Source organism: Mixophyes fleayi, chromosome 7 (genome assembly GCF_038048845.1).
Source record: "Mixophyes fleayi isolate aMixFle1 chromosome 7, aMixFle1.hap1, whole genome shotgun sequence".
NCBI classification, from domain to species: domain Eukaryota; kingdom Metazoa; phylum Chordata; class Amphibia; order Anura; family Limnodynastidae; genus Mixophyes; species Mixophyes fleayi.
This window is the reverse complement of record NC_134408.1, coordinates 86,211,069-86,231,290: the sequence shown is the minus strand read 5'-3', so window position 1 is coordinate 86,231,290 and position 20,222 is coordinate 86,211,069. Positions and strand designations below refer to the sequence as shown.

The 20,222-nt window shown below is 42.5% G+C and overlaps 1 protein-coding gene across 2 annotated transcripts in view; it reads left to right on the top strand.

Moving 5' to 3' along the window:
* Nucleotides 1-20,222, top strand: part of GULP1 (GULP PTB domain containing engulfment adaptor 1) — a 918,177-nt gene that overhangs the window by 143,173 nt on the left and 754,782 nt on the right. For both annotated transcript variants that reach the window (XM_075180055.1, XM_075180054.1), the window contains exon 2: nucleotides 1,793-1,960. The gene's annotated coding sequence lies outside the window, so the exon portion shown is untranslated. The remainder of the gene's footprint in view (nucleotides 1-1,792; nucleotides 1,961-20,222) is intronic.

The following is a 20,222-nucleotide window of genomic DNA, read 5'->3' as shown; positions in this document are numbered from 1 at the left end:
TCACTGGCCTAAAACCACTCCCGTCTTTCCCCCTCCGCTCTATACTCAATGCGGCCGCAAGACTCATCTTCCTCTCACGCCGCTCCTCCTCTGCCTCCCCTCTCTACCTTGCCTTACACTGGCTCCCCTTCCCCTACAGAATCCTTTTCAAACTCCTCACCACCACTTACAAGGCTCTCTCCAACTATACTGCCCCTTATATCTCTAACCTCCTCTCCATTCACATTCCTGCCTGCTCCCTGTGCTCGACCAACGACCGCCGCCTCTCCTCCACCCTTATCACCTCTTCCCACTCCAGAATCCAAGACTTTTCCCGTGCAGCCACCCTTCTCTGGAACGACATCCCTCATTCCATCCGTATCTCTCCTACTCTGTGCTCCTTCAAATGTGCACTCAAAACTCACCTCTTCCTCAAAGCCTACCAACCATCTACTTAACCCCCATCTCCTCCCTTTAGCTCGTCCTCCCTTCTCTCCTCTTGCCTCAACTGGCTCCTCTTGTGCCTTGTCTGTTTACCCTCCCTTAGGATGTAAGCTCGTATGAGCAGGGCCCCTCCCCTCCTGTCTTCATACCTGTTCTTCCGCTCCATCTTTACTGCATATGACTAGCCGGAGTTTCTGAAGTATTGGTACTTTTTGTTCATTGTTCTGTATGGTTTCACCCTGTATAGTCTATTGTTAGTACTGTGTGCGGCGCTGCGGATACCTTGTGGCGCCTAACAAATAAATGATAATAATGATAATAATAACTATATCTCCACTGCTGCCGATTTGTGGGTCTGTGAAGCCCGAATACCGCAATCCTTTTTGAACTTTAATTGTAGCAGAGATATTGCTTTTATATTGGTAGCCTATTCAGCTGTTTTATAATGTAAACCATCTATTAGGTAGACAGTACATGACTAAGGACATGTTTATTTCCATTCAACTTTGTACTGGTCAGCAGAGCTGTAAAAAAAACAATGAATAAAAAATGCATAAAGTAATTTGAAGTGAACTGCTGAACTACATTTAGTGCATAAACTCTGGACTACCCATTAAGATGAAGATGTTTTTTTCTTTAGACAATCAACTATGCCTAGTAATTAAACATAAATGTCTTATTCAAATGTTATAATTTTGTTTTTACATTTTAATCTTGTAATGCTAACATTAGACACCATAAATAAGGAAAAATGTATTATACATTAATATAATTTTAGTTAATCTGTATAATAAAGCAGAAATAAACAAAATATAATCATATTAATATTTAAGGAAAGATGTATGCTTTATGATATTTCATAATTGTTTCAATGTTCAAATTCGATAATTTTTTTCTTTTTGTCCTGAGTTGGCATAATTCATTAACTCTGTAAAAATGTATGGTGAAGTCAATGCCTGTTTAAAATACACAGATGGCACCATACTTGAAGTTTTCACTGTAACATCAACAGTATGTTTTATGTAGTACATGTATTGTATATTCGAAATACATATAGTACCCTGGTAAACTAATGATTGTAGTTACATCTGAATGAACAGACATGATTATAGAGCATAGCATTATAATAACAATAATAACAATAATAATAATAATAATAATAATAATAATAATAATACCATATTATTAATATTATTATTATTATTATTATTATTATTATTATTATTATTATTTTCTGAACTGTGTAACCCATCAAGGTGTTGATGTATAGTCTCCCATTTTGACCACTTTATGCAAGCACATCTGTTAAAGTACAAACGTTTGTTGAATTTTTACCCACTTAAATGGCGTTATCTCTATTGTTTGCCAGAATGAGACTTTGAAAGACTACCCATGGTAGGTTGGAGGACTGGAGAGAAAACCTTATCATAATGAAAGTGGAAGCTTGGGATGAGAAGGTGGTCCAATATTTTTCTGCACCAAACTGAGAAGAGACCCTACTTGTACGGAGTTGCTGGAGGAAAACCAACGATTGTGGGTGAGGAGCTGAACTTAATTCAGAAGACACTGCTTTGCTTACTAGCCAAATTACACTAAACATGAGGAAACACACATGGCCCAGAGAAATTATATTGTATAGAGGAGCATGAGTAGCTTGTGACACTGGCAGACTCGCACATCAGTGCTGTAAGTGAAAATGCCTTATAGCAGGATTTTGTTATACAGAGGTTCAAATTCATGTATGCTGCACACATTCTTTCCACTTAAAGACATCATCCAATATATATATGGTCACCTGAGTTAGACTGGAATTAGGCTAAAGCATACATCATTTTTTATGCTCTTTTAATCATTAATGTCTATGGAGAAAATCATGTACAGTGCCTTTTTTGCAAAATGCATTAGGCATCATGGAAAGGATGAAGTAGAGCATGTCCTAATTGCTTCCACCAATGTTGCTTCACGTGGTGTTTGATAAGCTTATGTGTTCTGAGTTTCTCAATAGAGATTCAATAGACCCTTTGTGACTGTCTATCACATCTATATTAAAAAAATGTAGCATAAAAAAGGAGGATAAAAGACTCATGTATATTGTGCAAAGTCTAAAGAAGATGCATAATCTAATTTGAATAGTGTTTAACTAATATTAATATAATAAATGTTTGTTTAGATAAATACAGTAATGTCAACTGTGAGTTCTAACCAGACTGTATAAAGAATAGTCAAAGTGGTGGTACAAATGTGGTACATTACAGTAACTAACTATGTAAATTACAATCCATGGACAGGGGTACACATGAAAATAATAAACACTAAGGAATTAAATGAATATGAAGGTAAAGCAAATTTGGTAAGTTATTTAATGGGGGGTTTTAGTATCATAATTAAATCAAAATATGTCACAATTCATGCATCTCTAAATGATCATTACAATTCAAATGCTTTTCCAGCAGCTTGATTTGGGAAATGTTGTGAAAAACTTGACCACATGCTGTGCTAAATGTGATAATATGTGAATACTCATACAGTTACAGGCCTATTTAATAATCTTCTGCAAAAAAAATCTATCACCACTTGCACAGTGGAATTGAAGGCCCAGTCTCAGGATTTCAGCTCCACTAAGTGACGAAAAATAATATTTAAAAAATGTAAAAAGTTTTGTCTAATGTATTGTTTGAATATGAAAGTATTTTTTCATTCATCCTGAGACGTCAATAACAGAAGAAGGATGACAGCGGTACGTGTACCACTGTGATTAAATAGGACCCAGCAAATCTTATCGCCAGAGGTAACCCCTTGATGCATACTGTAGGCAAAAGTCCTATCTCATGTGAAAAACAATTTTTTGCTTGACAGAGGGCTGTTTTCCATTTAATAAATAAAGCCCTTACAGAGAAAGAGAGAGTATGAGAGAGAGAGAGCGATAGAGGGACAGAGAAAGAAGGTTTTGTGGTTTTTTGACCATGGCAAAAAAAAATAGATTACATTGTTAATATTTTAAATGTATTAATGGATTAACTTAACTGAATAAAAAAATAACCATAAGTCAGGTTGACTGTGAAGTAGAACTATGCAACAGTACATATGTCAATTCTCAATTCTCAATGTGCAAATAAATATTTGGTATCTGTAAAAGTTTTAAAAAGTATTGAATGTAAAAGGTCTTGTTCCACTGATCTATAAAAAATACAGAAGTAAGACATTGATCCAACTGTCTGATGTCAGAATCACTTCTTAATCCAGTGATGGCAAACTGATATACTTGTGTTGCCCACCAATTTTCAAAATGGATGCACATTTCCCCAAGAATAGATTCCACATGTACTCTGAAAACCTCTTTAGATTTTCCCACATGACACACAATCCTCAACTCCACTTTGCTCAAAACACTCCTCAGTCTCCATACAACACCCACTCACCCAAAACACCCCATATACCTTTTAGAACTCCAGTTACTCAAAAATTCCTCTCATACCTATCACTTTCCCCCAAAAAATCACTCTGCCCTTCACTCACAGTCAAATTTCTCATGCCCCTTAGACTCCACCAAAATGCTTCTCAAATGCCCTACTCACTCCTCAATATGAATATTAGGAGCCAACTACTAATCTAATGACTAATAAAACTCTGCATAAAATGCCCTTACAATATGAAGTAAGCAGCAGTCCTGCAGCTCTTTTCTGTGGAGGAAAGACGGAGATCACATGGTGAGACTGCATGATCTTCCTACATTGTGCAAAGGAGATCAAGTAATGCAGAGGAGCCCCCATGGTGTGGCAGGAAGATGTCACATGACGTGGAAGTCGGCAGCTTTGGGCATAAAATCAAGTTCAGTCTTATTCTCTACTTTATGACCTGACAAGCTTCTCCATTTACTCCACCTTTTTTTCAATAGGCCACAAGTGAAGCTCAGTGGAACATAATGGCAGGCTAACTGTCAGTTTTCTCTTGCAAGAAAAAAAAACAAGAGTTACCAATGGATCTCCACATAATCCACCTGGAGACACAGATTTTTAGAAAGGCTACATAAAAAAAGCCCCTAATATGGATAGGTGCAGTAGAGTCAACATGTCCAGTGTCGGACTGGCCCACAGGACTACCGGAAAAATGACCGGTAGGCCCCGCTGCCTTACGGCCACACCCCCTTCTAGAAGTGGGCGGAGCCCATTCAGCTCACATGTTTGGTATCCCCGCTGCCCTCCCCGGCGTCCCTGCTGCTGTGTGTACAGAGTTCATCTCGTCTGCTTGTTATAAACCTTTGTAATCATTCTCACTGCCGGCCTGGTGTGGAGAGTTCCCCAATCACCATCCTGATATCACCCGTGTTACACGCAGTATGTATGCCCAGATCCTGTCAGCGTGTTAGACAGAGGAGCGTGTGCCTGCTGGGAGACCAGGTCCAGGGATTCTTGTCAGATATTTCCAGATAAGGGTTTGACCACAGGGAACAGTTCCCCCTACGCACATCAGACTTCTTGTCAGTAAGTGTGTTACACACAAACTGTCTGAGCGTGAGCGGAATAATAAAAGGAATACTCGTAGAATATTTAACTTAAACCAGGAATTAATGGATGGCTGCTGAACATACGTATCCTGTCATCCAGCCGGCAGCCACGTTCTGGATCAAAGGGGGGGGGGTCAGCTCACCTGGTGGTCGGGGTCCCTGCTGCTGCAGATGACTGGCTGCAGTCATCTTTCAAATGCGATCGCAGCTGCGATCATGTGACCCGCCCCCTCCTCCTCCTGTCAGCTGACTGTCTTATGCTCCCGCCGCCGCTGAAGGACTAAGGAGCAGAGGCTGCATCAATCAAAATATGGGTAAGTAGATTTTCTTATTTTTATTTAATGTTATTGGATATGTATTTTAATTTCCTCCAAATTCCAGGACTTTCACTTGACACAGAATTATCTTATATATATATCCTCCATCTGTTCTCTAGCTACTGGGTAAGCAGAGGTTAGCCAAGCCTGGTTTACTGGAACAATCCCAATTTTTGGTGGCTGTTCTACCCAATCTAAGGGGCAGGTCAAGAATGTGTACTCTATATACACACTGCATTCTTTATATACTACACTATGGTACTAGCTGTCCTTCGTGAGCTGACCACTCCCCCTCTAGTGTCTGGTCCCGCCTTTATGAAGGCCAGCCACACCCCCACTGGTGGGCCCCTAGCGTTGCAGTACCCCGGTGGGCCCTTCATGCCCCAGTCCGACACTGAACATGTCCACTTGTACCATACTGCATGGTGACACAGTGGTGTCAATTTCTGCCTCACTGGGGTAATGCTTTTGATTCTGACCAGAACCCTATCTGTATAGAGTTTGTATGTTCTCCCTGTGTTTATGTGGTGTTCCTCCCACAGTCCATAAACATACTGGTAGGCTAATTTGTTACCGACAAAAATAAATCCTACTGTGTAGTTGAGAATTTAGATTTTAAGCTCCAAATGGGAAGACTGGTGTGAATGATTAAATATTCCCTGTACAATGCTGCATAATATGGTGAAGCTATATAAGTAAATGATAATAAATATTTATTATTTTTATTTTATACATTTATTTGATATATTCTTATAATTAAAATTTTAATTGGTCAGGATTTTTTCTAAATTATGTCCATTCACTTTATTTGTAATGATGGAATGCTTTTAGGTCTTGATCAAAAGGGTGAATTGCCTTCTCTAACTCCTGTAAGTGGCACTTGATACATATTTTATAAATAAAAAAGGTGCAGGGAAAAAAAGGAGAACTTAGAATGGGAAAGACCATTGCACACTATTGAAAGTCTTATGAGTGTCCTGGGAGAACAGCTATTAAAGAGCTTAATGGTGATGGGTCACAAAGAGAAGGTCAAAAATTGTATTACTTGATGAGTAGAATATATTTGCCTAGTAAAAACAAACTAGTCTTTATTAATAAAAGCAAGTAATATAATACCTAAACTAGTTTGATATATCTTGAATAAATGTACAGATTTGTATTTATAACATTGATTGATCTTTAATGATCTGTTGCACAGAGCACCCATAGGCTCCAAAATGTCAGCATTGAAAAGACGTTTGCATAGATATTTAAGTTCAGATTGTGAGATGGTAGAAAACCCTAAATTAGAAATATATTGTTATATGGACTCAGCTGGAGGGTCAAGGGAAGATTTGTTTAAGTTAGAGTAAAAGTGAAAAAAATCAGAGATAAGATGTGACAATTTAGAAGGTCTCTGTCCTGATTGTGAAACAACAGCTTTAATAACCAAACCCTAAGGTTCGTTACCAAGTTGGTAAGCCAAGATAACGTGTAGTTTATCATAACGTGTGTTTTAACATTTGTAAGTCCAATTTGTAAGTCTTTTCTTAATGTTCATTACATCTTTTAGTTTTTAGAGTAATAGATTTACATTGCAAAACAAGGAATAGGGTGAAGGTACAAATGATAAACTTAATTCATCAATTCTTATTGCAAGGCATGAAAGATCTTTGGTGACTCATCACAGTGGATTTAAATTTCCCACTGACTCTGATTTTGAGGGCAAGCTAGAAAAAAACAATTGATAGGTCAGCATCAACAATCCAACAGTCAATTTGTGTACAAAATATATGTGAGGGTGAGTAAAATATATATTATCAAAATTGTCACAGTTCTATTTGCAACACCTGTCACAAATACTGTCGCGAGTTCAGGAGTTGATAAAATGTGACAATCATTATTGAAGCAAGGTTTAAGCATGGTAGTGGAGACCCAGTGATTGGAGAACAAAGTGGTAGCAATAACTGATACACAGACAATTCTGAAGAAAAAGGACAAATATAGTAACAACAAACTGCAAAAGTATTCTGAATGATGGAAGTAGTAGTCCAAGGACACAGATTTAGGTAACTGAAGCACAGGTTTCAGCTAGTCTCTGGAACATAGACAACTATCTTCTGCGAAACTTGCAGCAGTGTATATTTATTGCTGCTTTGCTGGACAACAGGTAAATGTGTTGCAACAATCCTACTGGTGGAAGTACATATTGCAGCATTAAAGTCTTAAATACAAGACTTCAATCCTGACATCAGCATGGCAAATTCAATTCATGGCAACATCATAAAGGAGATTATTAAAAGACTCACTACCTTCTACTGTGTTCTGTTAGTTCCATCAGAAGGAAGATTGGAAAACACAACCAATAAAACTTTTGGTCTTATTTTGCATAAACTACAGGTGCCACTAAACAATAAATATCTATTATTCATAAAAGAATAATACTATATATCCACCAAGAAGCCCAAATATATTTACAACCATCATTGTTAACCAAGACCACTCACATTATATATCACTCATATATTGGGACCGTTAGGATGCAAATAAACTAAGTTCATCAAGGTTGAAGTCAAAATGAAGTAAAAGCAGCCTGTGCATTTGTGTAAACAATAGGAATAAAATTGTTGAAAACATTTTGTGTGCTTAAGTGATTAGATTTGTTTACAAAGCGAGTCTCTTAAACAATAAGTATATCTGTTTATCAATAGTCCCTGACAGTTTTACCACAGCCCCTAAGGGCCACTTTTTTACCTTTTGAACTTACCCTTATGCTTGCTCTTATTCAAGAAGTTCAATACTACCAGATCTTGTTTCCTGTTTAGACCTATAAATAAACACTCCCTGACTAACAACTTTGCTTGAGTATTTTGTTTGCTCAGCTTCCGCTACCTGAACCTGTTCCTTTTTATTTATTTACCAGTACCTGCTTGTGTATGGACCTGCAAACTACCCACTTGTGTACCATCCAACATACTACAGATTGCCCACTTGTCTATATTCAGGACACCTTCGAGTTGCTCATCTCTGTTGGCTGTTGGTCTTAAGCTAATACACTAGTATGGTGTCAATATGTGGCTGGTAATATAATAAAGAATTCATTGTAGAATATCTGTTTTTAAGGATATTTAAACCAGCCGTTCAATAATCACACTTATATAATGAGTATAATCTACAAAAAAAATAAAAAATACTGTAAAACAATGCCTTACCCCAGTGGTTCCCAAACTTTTGCAGTTCGCGGCACCCTTAGAGTCTCCATAATTTTTTCAAGGCACCCCTCCAAAATAATTACTGAGCAGTCCTGTTTTAGAAGTAGTTGGGTCAAAAAAACATAATAAGTATTTAGGTCAGGACAGAAATACTTATTTAGTTGTATGCAAAAATAATACGCATAGATCCAAGGAACAAATAATATTTTTATATATTTTTTTCAATTATATTTCTGTCAAAGAATAATTGACAACTAACTCACACTGTGACCTCCTTCATCTCCACACACTCTGCCCCCTCTCACGCTGCCCCTCTGCCCCCTCTCACGCTGCCCCGTCTGCCCTCTCACTCTGCCCTCTCTCAGCGCTGCCCTCTGCCCTCTCTCATGCTGCCCCTCTGCCCTCTCTCACGCTGCCCCTCTGCCCTCTCTCACGCTGCCACTCTGCCCTCTCTCACGCTGCCTCCTCTCACACTGCCCTTTCTCACGCTGCCTCCTCTCACTCTGCCCCGCTGCTTTCTCTCACATTGCCTCCTCTCACGCTGCCCCTCTGCCCCCTCTCACGCTGCCCCGTCTGCCCTCTCACTCTGCCCTCTCTCAGCGCTGCCCTCTGCCCTCTCTCATGCTGCCCCTCTGCCCTCTCTCACGCTGCCCCTCTGCCCTCTCTCACGCTGCCACTCTGCCCTCTCTCACGCTGCCTCCTCTCACACTGCCCTCTCTCACGCTGCCTCCTCTCACTCTGCCCCGCTGCTTTCTCTCACATTGCCTCCTCTCACTCTGCCCCTCTGCCCTCTCTCACGCTGACTCCTCTCACTCTGCCCCTCTGCCCTCTCTCACTCTGCCCTCTCTCACGCTGCCTTCTCTCACTCTGCCCTCTCTCATGCTGCCCTCTCTCACTCTGCCCCATCTGCTCCCTGTCACGCTGCCCCGTCTGCCCTCTCACTCTGCCCTCTCTCATGCTGCCCCTCTGCCCTCTCTCATGCTGCCTCCTCTCACTCTGCCCCTCTGCCCTCTCTCACGCTGCCTCCTCTCACTCTGCCCCTCTGCCCTCTCTCATGCTGCCTCCTCTCACACTGCCCCTCTGCCCTCTCTCACGCTGCCTCCTCTCACACTGCCCCTCTGCCCTCTCCCACGCTGCCTCATCTCACTCTGCCCCTCTGCCCTCTCTCATGCTTCTGCCTCTCACTCTGCCCCTCTGCCCTCTCTCACTCTGCCCCGTCTGCCCCCTCTCACGCTGCCCCGTCTGCCCTCTCACTCTGCCCTCTCTCACTCTGCTCCTCTGCCCTCTCTCACGCTGCAACTCTGCCCTCTCTCACGCTGCCTCCTCTCACTCTGCCCCTCTGACCTCTCTCACGCTGCCTCCTCTCACACTGCCCCTCTGCCCTCTCTCTTGCTGCCTCCTCTCACACATTGCCCCCTGCCCTCTCTCATGCTGCCTCATCTCATGCTGCCCCTCTGACCTCTCACACACTGCCTCCTCTCATGCTGCCACTCTGCCCTCTCTCACGCTGCCTCCTCTCACTCTGCCCCTCTGACCTCTCTCACGCTGCCTCCTCTCACTCTGCCCCTCTGCCCTCTCTCACGCTGCCTCCTCTTACACTGCCCCTCTGCCCTCTCTCACGCTGCCTCATCTCATGCTGCCCCTTTGCCCTCTCTCACGCTGCCTCCTCTCACGCTGCCCCTCTGCCCTCTTTCACACTGCCTCATCTCACGCTGCCCCTCTCACGCTGCCTCCTCTCACTCTGCCCTCTCTCACGCTGCCCCTCTACCCTCTCTCACGCTGCTTCCTCTCACTCTGCCCCTCTGCCCTCTCTTACGCTGCCTCCTCTCACTCTGCCCTTTCACTCTGTCCCCGTTGCCCCCTTCTCACTATGCCCCCCCTCTCACTTTGCCCCTCTCACACTGCCCCTGCCACTCTGCCACCACTCTGCCCCACTCTCACTCTGCCACTCACTCTCTGCCACTTTCTCTATGCTTTTCTCTCACTTGGCCGCCACTCTGCCCCCCCTTAGCTACTCTGACCCCCCCTTAGCCACTCTGACCCCCCCCTTCCCCACACTGCCCCCCCCTCCGCCGCAGCCAGCCAGAGGAAAAAAAAAGAAAAAGAAAAAACACTTACCAATCCGCGCAGCGCCAGGACCCAGCATCCTCCTCTCTCCCGCAGCTTGTCACTGATTGTTGGGCGCTCTGCAGGAGAGAGAAGGATGCTGGATCCCGGCGCCGCGCGGATTGGTAAGTTTTTTTTCTTTTTTTTTTCTTTTTCCTCTGGCTGGTCACGGCACCCCAGTGACAGCGCCACGGCACCCCTGGGAGTCGCGGCGCACACTTTGGGAACCGCTGCCTTACCCAATATATAACTGTGTTTTTCCACTGCACCAAATCTGCAGAAATAAACATAGAACATTGCACAATAATCTTGTTATATGCCCATATAATGGAATTTGTCCAGACATCTTATCACGTGTATTTGCTCTACACTGTATATAAGCATTGTAAGAGACTGCAGCAGTACAGTACAGTACAGAAATGCAAGTACAAAATAACACTTTTAAGCAAGAACACGATGATTGAAGCAATCACTCTGGGTCGTTAAAAGTATATAAAGCTTATGGATAGAATAATAGAACAAGACCAAGCAGAAACTATGATAACTCTACACAAAAACAAGCAGTTAACTGGTAACCACTACATAACAACATGGTGTGAGGATACTGGGTTTAACATAACCTTCTGCGCTGCACAGCTGGCCTACCCGGTACCTACCCAAGGTTCAAAATCACCCAGCTAAATATCCAAAATAAAACAAATAAGTTTATTTAAAAAAATAGTAGGACCAAACAGCCATAAACATATTTAAATAATAACTTGAAACACTACAGTCTGGCACAGACAACATACAGGGTATAATGAAAACACTTCACCAGTATCCTTGTCACTTTCAGGGACTGCTGTCTATCAATCCAAGTTTCTCCCTCTCTCTTATTTAAGGCTAGCAGCAAAGGTAGCAGCCCTGAGTCAATGTCATTCTGCTTTCGGCGGACAAACAGCTCACCAAGACCTGGATAGGTAGATCAGGGCAACGGCAGTACTCCAGGGACCGATTGTCCCTTTCCTGTCAGAGGCAGAGATCTATATCTCAATGCCAGCTTGACTTCAGCTATCACTTGGTAGTAAATGTCAATATGCTGTTCTCTAGAGCTGTTTTTTAAAGCCCAAAAATGAACTCATCATTAATTTCAGGACCTGCCCTAATTGGCCACCAACGGACCCTGTCCTCACAACTTGGCTCCTGGTCCCGCATTGTCTTAGGCCAAGACAGTCCATCCGCATTGCTGTGAGCTTTTTCTTGTTTGTGAATTATGTGGAAGTCATACATTTGAAGTGCAAGGCTCCATCTCAAAAGTCTGCCATTCTCCCCTGAGATGTGTTGTAGCTATTTTAAAGGATTATGATCAGTCACCACGGTAAAATGTCATCCATGTCACGGGCACTAGGAGTCTTTACCCAGGGATCACCAGATGATGGAGTTACCAGAGCAGTATAGGTGGTAATATGGTACTCTGGTAGCGGGGTGATCACGGAACAGGAGACAGCAGATGGTAGAGAATGCTCGTGAAAAGTCTATGACTAGCAGCACTGGTAATATGTAGTAATAGTACACCAGGAACTGAATGGACAAGGGAAACGTGAGGGTAGTCAGTGGTCTGCGGATAGCAAGTTGTACCGCTGTCTAGGTGAGGGAATGGAATCCTGGTGGAGGTATCCGGGAAGTCAGTGGTCTGCGTTAGCAAGTTGTACCACTGCTATGTGAAAGGATACTGGAAACAGGTGACTCAGAAAACAGGGAACAGTGGTCTGCCTCTAGCAAGTTGTACCACTGAAATATATATGTGAGGAGGAGCACGGGGAGAGAAATGCAATGCAGAGTATACACGGGCACACTGAACTTGATCCCACGATGATATGTACAATATAGTAATGACTGAACAGCACTGCACAATAATACAAAGTCACAAGAACTATCCAGGCTAAAAGGTAACACAGTCAAATGATGGCAATAGTCTCAGCGGATAGTAAACTGCAGAGAAGAACAACTCAGTCCAGCATGATATGCAATACACCAGCACAGTCAATTAAAAGTAAGCATACCGTGGTTCAGGAGAGCAGGCTGTCAGACAGAAGTGCAGAGATACCTGAACGGCTGGAGGCCGGCAGGATACGAAGTCACAGGAGGGTGGAAGCGGTAATCAAGTAGGTGCAGCGCACAGGTAGGTAGACCAGCAGGGATGGAAACAAATACTCAGGAAGCAGTAGTATATAGAACTGGACACCTGGAGAACACTGAAGAGTCGAGATGGTCTAGACGAGATGAAAGCAGCGGAGCGTTGATCCAATGCAGACAGGCGAGTTGACACAAGCGGAGACACTGTAGAAGCACGGAGAGCAGATCAGCTGGCTGCAGACACGAGGAGTACTGGAGGGTTGCGATGAGCAGGGAACTGCAGATACACAGAGGCAGCGGATAGGAATCAGCTGGAGCAGTCACGATGAAACACGGGAGAGTTGAGGTGAGCAGGATACTGTAGATACACGGAGGCAGCGGATAGGAATCAGCTGGTGCAGTCACGATGAAACACGGGAGAGTTGAAGTGAGCAGGATACTGTAGATACACGGAGGCAGCGGATAGGAATCAGCTGGTGCAGTCACGATGAAACACTGGAGAGTTGAAGTGAGCAGGATACTGTAGATACACGGAGGCAGCGGATAGGAATCAGCTGGTGCAGTCACGATGAAACACGGGAGAGTTGAAGTGAGCAGGATACTGTAGATACACGGAGGCAGCGGATAGGAATCAGCTGGTGCAGTCACGATGAAACACAGGAGAGTTGAAGTGGACTGCAAACTGAAGTAGCACAGAGGCAGCGGATAGGAATCAGCTGGTGCAGTCACGATGAAACACAGGGGAGATGAAGTGGTCTGGAAACCACAAACGAACAACAGGAATCAGCAGGAGCTGAACACACGAGGAAACACAGGAACACCTTCAGAGGCTCATGGGGAATGAGACTCCAAGATCAAGCAACGAGGTATTGACATCAGGTGCTTTAAATAGGGAGTGTTGCCTGATCAGCCAATTAACTAAAAGGAACAAGAACTGAAGGTTTGAAAGGGCTGCACATGCGCAGACCCTCAGGATGGTGGACGGCCACGGTTCCTAAACACACGAGAAGTAGCACTCACAGTCCGGTGAGTGACAGTCCATTCAAATAAGGTTGAAGTTTTTTCACTGCCCTGCCAAATATTCCTTTAAAATTGTGGCATACCCCAACTCCCGGTTTAACAGTTTTCTGCTCAAATAGGCTACAGGGTGCTCCTACCAACCTTGCCCCACCTGGCTAAGTACTGCTTCCAACCCATACTGTGATGCATCAGTTTTCACAATAAAATCCTTGTCATAATTGGGTGCCAACAGTAATGAAGCACCAACCAGGGCTTCCGTTAAGGACTGAAATGCCAGCTCACAAGCGGGTATCCAGTCAACTACTTTGGGGAGTTTCTTCTTAGTGAGATATGTCAGGGGCTTCAAAACAATACTAAAGTCTGGGACAAAATGTCTGTAGTACCCTGCAGTCGTTAAGAATGCCAGAACATGTAACTGGGTCGTGGGCCAGGGCCTGTCTCGGATTGTCTCTACCTTAGCCAGTTTTGAACTAACCCTTCCTTCCCCCACACCATGCCCCAGGTACTGCACCTCTGACATTGCCATCTGGCACTTTTGTGCCCTAACAGTCAGACAAGCCCACACAATCTTCCCTAACACAAGCCCTACTTGCTCCAGATTATCTTCCCAAATCTTACTGGAAATGGAAATGACTTCTAGTTAACCCTGAACTCTACCCAGCAAATCTATCAACACGTTAATACAGGGCAAGAGCTATGCGTCAGACAGAGTCACATTATGCAACTGGTGGTAGTATATGCAAAACCGTGTTGTCTTGTCCTTCTTGGGAACCAATTCAATGGAGGAAGCGAATAGACAGCGCAATGACTGGATCACACCTAGTCCAAACAGCCCTCATATCTCCTTTTATATGTGCTCCTTGGCCTCTGGTGAGACCTAATAAGCGGGTTGCATAATTGGCCTGTACTCACCAGTGTCCACATGGTGCAACACCAAGGATGTCCGATCGGACTTCTTACTGTACTGAGTCGCAAAGGGCCAAAGCACTGCCTCAAGCTGCTCCCACTTGTGGGCACTCAAATGCTCATCCCAGCCCACTTCCTCTACACCACCTTCACCTCTGGCCTCCTCGAGGAGGTCAGGTATTGCATCACTTCCTGGTTCCTCAGTCGGTAAGCAGCAAATTGCTGCTACCAACTCCACACACTCGTGGTATGCCTCCAACATACTCATGTGGTAGGCTCGCTGCCACTTACCTTCACTATCAAATGACAACACATAAGTGATGTCATTCAGGTATTTTGAGACCGTCTACGGTCCAGCCCAGGCAGCCTGGAGCTTGTTCTGGTGCGTGGGCATCAGAACAAGGACCTTCTGCCCTACCTCAAGTACTCTGGCACGCACATCCCGATCATGCCAAGTTTTCTGTTTTGCCTGTACTTACGCTAGGCTAGCCTGCGCGAGCCCCATGAGATTCTCCAACCGATCTCTGAGCTTTAACACATACTCCACCACAGTGATATCCTGGGTGGGTAGCTCTCCTTTCCAAGACTCCCGAAATAGGTCCACGGACTCTGCAGCCATATAATAGTTCAAAGGGGGAAAAAATGGTAGACTCCTGCGGTACTTTCCGATAAGCAAACAGGAGGTACGGCGGGTTCCCAGTCCCCACCCCTCCGAAGTTACAAATGCCTGTAGCATGTGCTTCAGAGTGCCATTGAACTGTTCGCACAGTCTGTTAGTATGGGGATGGTATGGGGCAGTTCGGAGTTGTTACACTCCGAACTTTTCCAAGAGACATTGGACCAGTTCACTAATGGACTGTGTCCCTTGGTCGGTTAGGATCTCATTAGGGAACCCTGCTCTGCTAAATACACCTAGCAGTGCGTCTGCTAACATTTCTGCAGTGATGGTGGACAGATCCACAGCCTCTGGATACTGGGTAGCATAATCCACCATAGTAAGGATGTACCTCTTTCCCGACCTACTGGGCTCAGACAGGGGACCTACTATATCAATAGTCACTCACTGAAAAGGTTTTCCAACTATTAGCAAGAACCTGAGGGCCAGAAAAAGTTCTGTGTCAGGCACTTCAGTGTTCGGTCTCTTCCCTGCTATACCACCATAGGGACTTCGTTATCAACTGACATCAGTTGTGAGCGAAGGCCCCGTGGTACCACCAGTTGAACTTGTTTCCGGACTGGTCTATCCCCAACTACCTTCCTAGCTGCACGGTACAATAACCCTTTATGCCAGGTCAAATTCCCCACCTCCATCGCTGGAAGGCTGCTGCATCTCATGCCTTCCAGTGAGGGATCAGAGAGTTGAGCTGCCCTGAACTTCTACCTGGGACCCTCACTATTGTCTGTTAGGACAATCTGCAGGGGTGTCCCCGGTAATTTTTCCTTGCCCCCCCCCACCCCCTCGCTACCCATGTGCACAGGAATTATGAGGTTGTATTGTAGTGAAAAATGTTTTGGAACTTATTGCAGAATAAAGAGAGAGCAGGAAAAGCCTTAACACTAAAGTAATGAAGGAATGAGTAATTGGCAAATTAAGTTATACAGTGTTTTGTCACTATAAGTAAATAAATAAGTAATAAATAAATAAATAAATATTATCTCTTAAAGTTAGACTAGAGCAGATTATACAGTCTTAGGCAAGGTAGGATAATGCATGTTTTCATGCATTATCATGCATTATCTAATATCTTCAGAAGCAATGCTAGTGCAGATTAACACAGAATCCAGTAATCACTGCAAATGCCCTCTAGAAAACAAAGGATAGTTACCACAGTCCATGCTTCAGAATTCTGAGTTGATCTATATATAAATTGCTTGTAGGTGCAGACCAGTGGACAGGAGCTATCTAACTCTATTACTGGCAAGGTATGAAGTCAGGAGAGGTTCTTTAAATAGTGCAGCTCACCTAGCAGTTATTCAGAGGAAGTCACACACTTGCACTGCAGCTCAGAGACTTCATAAAAGGCAAAGATGCAGGATACAACTAGCTGAACCCTAACAGTTGCATGGAAGTAGGGAATTGTAAGTTTTTATTTTCACCTCTTTTTCCAAAAAAAGTATTTTTATTGTCCACTCTAATTTTGTTGGTTGCAATGTGGAAAAAGGTTTGACATGACTTAACTTGATCTCATGGTTTACATCTCAGAAATCTAAAATTTCAATAAAGTTGTTGTCAGGAATGCACACCTAAAGAACACATAAAAAGTTACTGTCACACACTATGCTTCTTGTAACACACAGGATAGCAATGTACACACCAGAAATCAAAGGGTTAACATGGCAAAATAATATTCTTCAAGTATCAAACTTTTTAACTTTTAGATTTAATATACAAATGTACAGGGCTTTTGCTTATATTTTAACAGAACATATAATAAACAACATAATATATGCAATACAGTTATGAAAAAAACAGGATACAATTACAGAGAATAAAAAGTTATCATAATATGTATGCCTGGGACAAAGCAGAATGGAAAGGACAGTCCTTCCATTAGAGAGTCCCCAAGAACTGACAATTGTCTTCTCACACACTGGGTATTTAAGCAGGTTTCATTGGGAGGACATCAAAAGGACATGGTGTATGTGTCATGCACCAAGCTATCAGGTCCTGTTACTTACCCCTTTGCTGTCTCTCTAAGCTGTATCTGCAGTCCACAGACTCTGCTTGTCACAGATTTCTCTGCAGGACACTGCCCAGTCTGTCTCCACTCCAGAGATCCCGCCAAAACCAGTACATGGGCGCTGCTATCTTAGATTCAGTCACCTGCTCTCCCTCAGCTAATCAGAGTACTGTTTCAGCTCAGCTGAAAGCAACTTCCAATCAAGGGATAGCAGTCTTCACTCTGAGGTTCTCTCCAAAACCAGTTCTTTGACACTACCATCTTAGATTTAGCCACCTGATCCCTCTCAGACAGTCAGAGAGCTGCTTCATCCCAGCTGATCGCAGTCTCCAATCAGGTGACAACAGTTAGTATAAAAGGACTTCATGGAGCCTTTACCTGTTGCCAGTGCAACGTCATTTCTCCAGACGCCAACTTAGTTCCTTATCAGTCTGCAGTCTTCTCTATTTTTCCTGCTAACACAGTGCAGTTTGCATTCCGGTCTCAGTCCACCATTCTGGTTTCAGGCATGTCCAGCAATCTGGTTCCAGTCAGTCCAGCATTCTGGTTTCAGTCCAGTCCATTATTCCGGTTCCAGTCTGGTCCAGCTATACGGTTCCTGCCTGGTCTGTTCTGCTAGTCTGATCACCATCTGTACCAGTACTTTCACTTACATGCAAAAGAACATAGTCAGGCCACCCAGCTTTGTGTACATGGCCGCTAGCTTAGCTCCAGAGACACAACCCAGTGTACGTACAGACAGATACTCAGGCATGGCAGTATGCTAATGTGGGGGGAGGAAAAGTCCCCTGGATGTCAATTTTAGCTCATCCAAAATTAGTCCAAAATCGTTGTCCTTCCATAACTTTTCTTGGATATATCACAGAGACATAATTTCCCCTTAAATAAACCAGTCACAACCTCACATACATTTACATATTAAATATGATGGAATTTCAACATTATAAAATATCATTCCAAAAGGTATGAGACTACCGTGATTTTACTGTACAGTAGCCATCTATACTTCACAAACTTTGTGCTTTTTTTCCTAAGACCAGAGTGGCACACTGATTTCTTAAAACATGAAATTTAAAGACATATTCTTTGAAGTTAACATTTTCTTTATTTTGTATTGGCCTAAAAAGTTTTCTGGCTACCTAGCATAGGGTTTCCCATTTTTACACCGAGTGGGTTGCTTATTTTTACAAAGCATTAATTAGACAGTTTACTTTCAAAGCATGTAAGTTAAATCAGACTTGATATTATTTTGTCACACATATGTCTTCCACCTGTTTATCTTTTAGCTAGGTGCACTGCTGTATAAATGTGTAACTCTGCTTGTAGCCTTTCTCTGCAGATTGTTAGCCAAATACCTGTCTCCTCTTTTAGAAGCCTGGGGAAAACACCTGTCTTTGTCACACTGTATCTAGATAGTTATTAAATCACATAATTTTATTGAGATTATTTCTATAGTATTGCCGAATATTAGTCCATCACTTACAAAAAGAATATAAGTTGGTCTACTATCTAAGTCCTTTTGTTAACTTTACAGTTGCTAGTATATTAATAACCAGAGTATATAATTAAAATGTATTGAAATAGAAAAAAAAGAAATATACCTTGATATAAAAAACAGACTCATATCATGATAACATTTTTTTTAAGATATACAGAGAAATATTTATACATATACCAAAGTAAAACACAGTGTATGATATACAAATTTCTATCTAAAGCACGCTACACACCTATATTATGGGATCTCATAACTTACAAGATAACCTTTTTAATTCTTGTTCACAATTTTTATTGACTATGACATCTACATTTTAATGCCATATTTTGCAGAGATTTCTAAGACTATTTAAATGTGAAATTAATAAAGACTAGATGATTTATTAAGTACCTCCAGTTCAGAATACTTTCCTTTTTTCATTGTTAAGAATATATATTATTGTCAGACAATATAAAAGTAACATTAATATAAAAATGTACTCTGTATATAGCATACATACAATGTAGAGATATGTATCTTGTGTGGATAATCTTTTTCTATAAACACTTAAGGCCTGATTCATCAAGGCACACATACTGGACCAGAGTACCTAACCTGATGAATGCCGACGGTACACAGAAATAAAAAAAATACCAATGTTACAATAGTTTCAAGGGCCCCCCAAATGCCCAAGGCCCCTGGGCTCTAACACAAATTGCGTCCAGGTTAATCCGGCCCTGGCTCTACTACACAAGACACTGCACTATTCCAATGTCTATGTGGATTATAAATTCACCACAGAATACATAGAAAATGAATAAATATATATTTAATACCACCTGTTAACAATAAAGACATTAATGGATGAACAAACAGTAAAAAAAAAAGTTCATATTTATTTTTATTTTTCTCATTAAATACCTTTACCAGTATGCTTTTCATGTCTACTGAACATTAAATACATTTTTACAGTTGCTTATGATTGCAAACACATGTTATAACATGCATACACGACTGTCATCATTGCTGATCTAGACTTAGACTAGCCCTGTAGCTGGAGCAAGAGATATGGTAAAAAACAAGTACCTGAGAAACACACAGAGCTTGCTTCAGACATGACTGCATACACTTCATTTTAGCACACCCCGACTGTGCATTGGTTAAGGCAAAACGTCCCTGCCCATCATGTTCACTCCGCGATATCATAGGCTGAAGTAAGTGTCCCTTGAATTTGAAGATGGAGTGAATAGGGCTACGTTTACTGACGTATGTCCCGGTTTTGTGCATGCGCAGTGATTTTGCGTACAATACCCTCAAAATCGGCAGATCGTGCGTTGATGAATTAGGCCCTTAGATCTCAATGGTGTTCTGCATTAAAATGCCAATGGGAAGTTGTCTGTTAAAAGGACTAAAATCTAAGCATCCATTAATCACATGATTGTAGTAAAAGGGAGCAGATCTAAATAGGATTCAACATTAGTG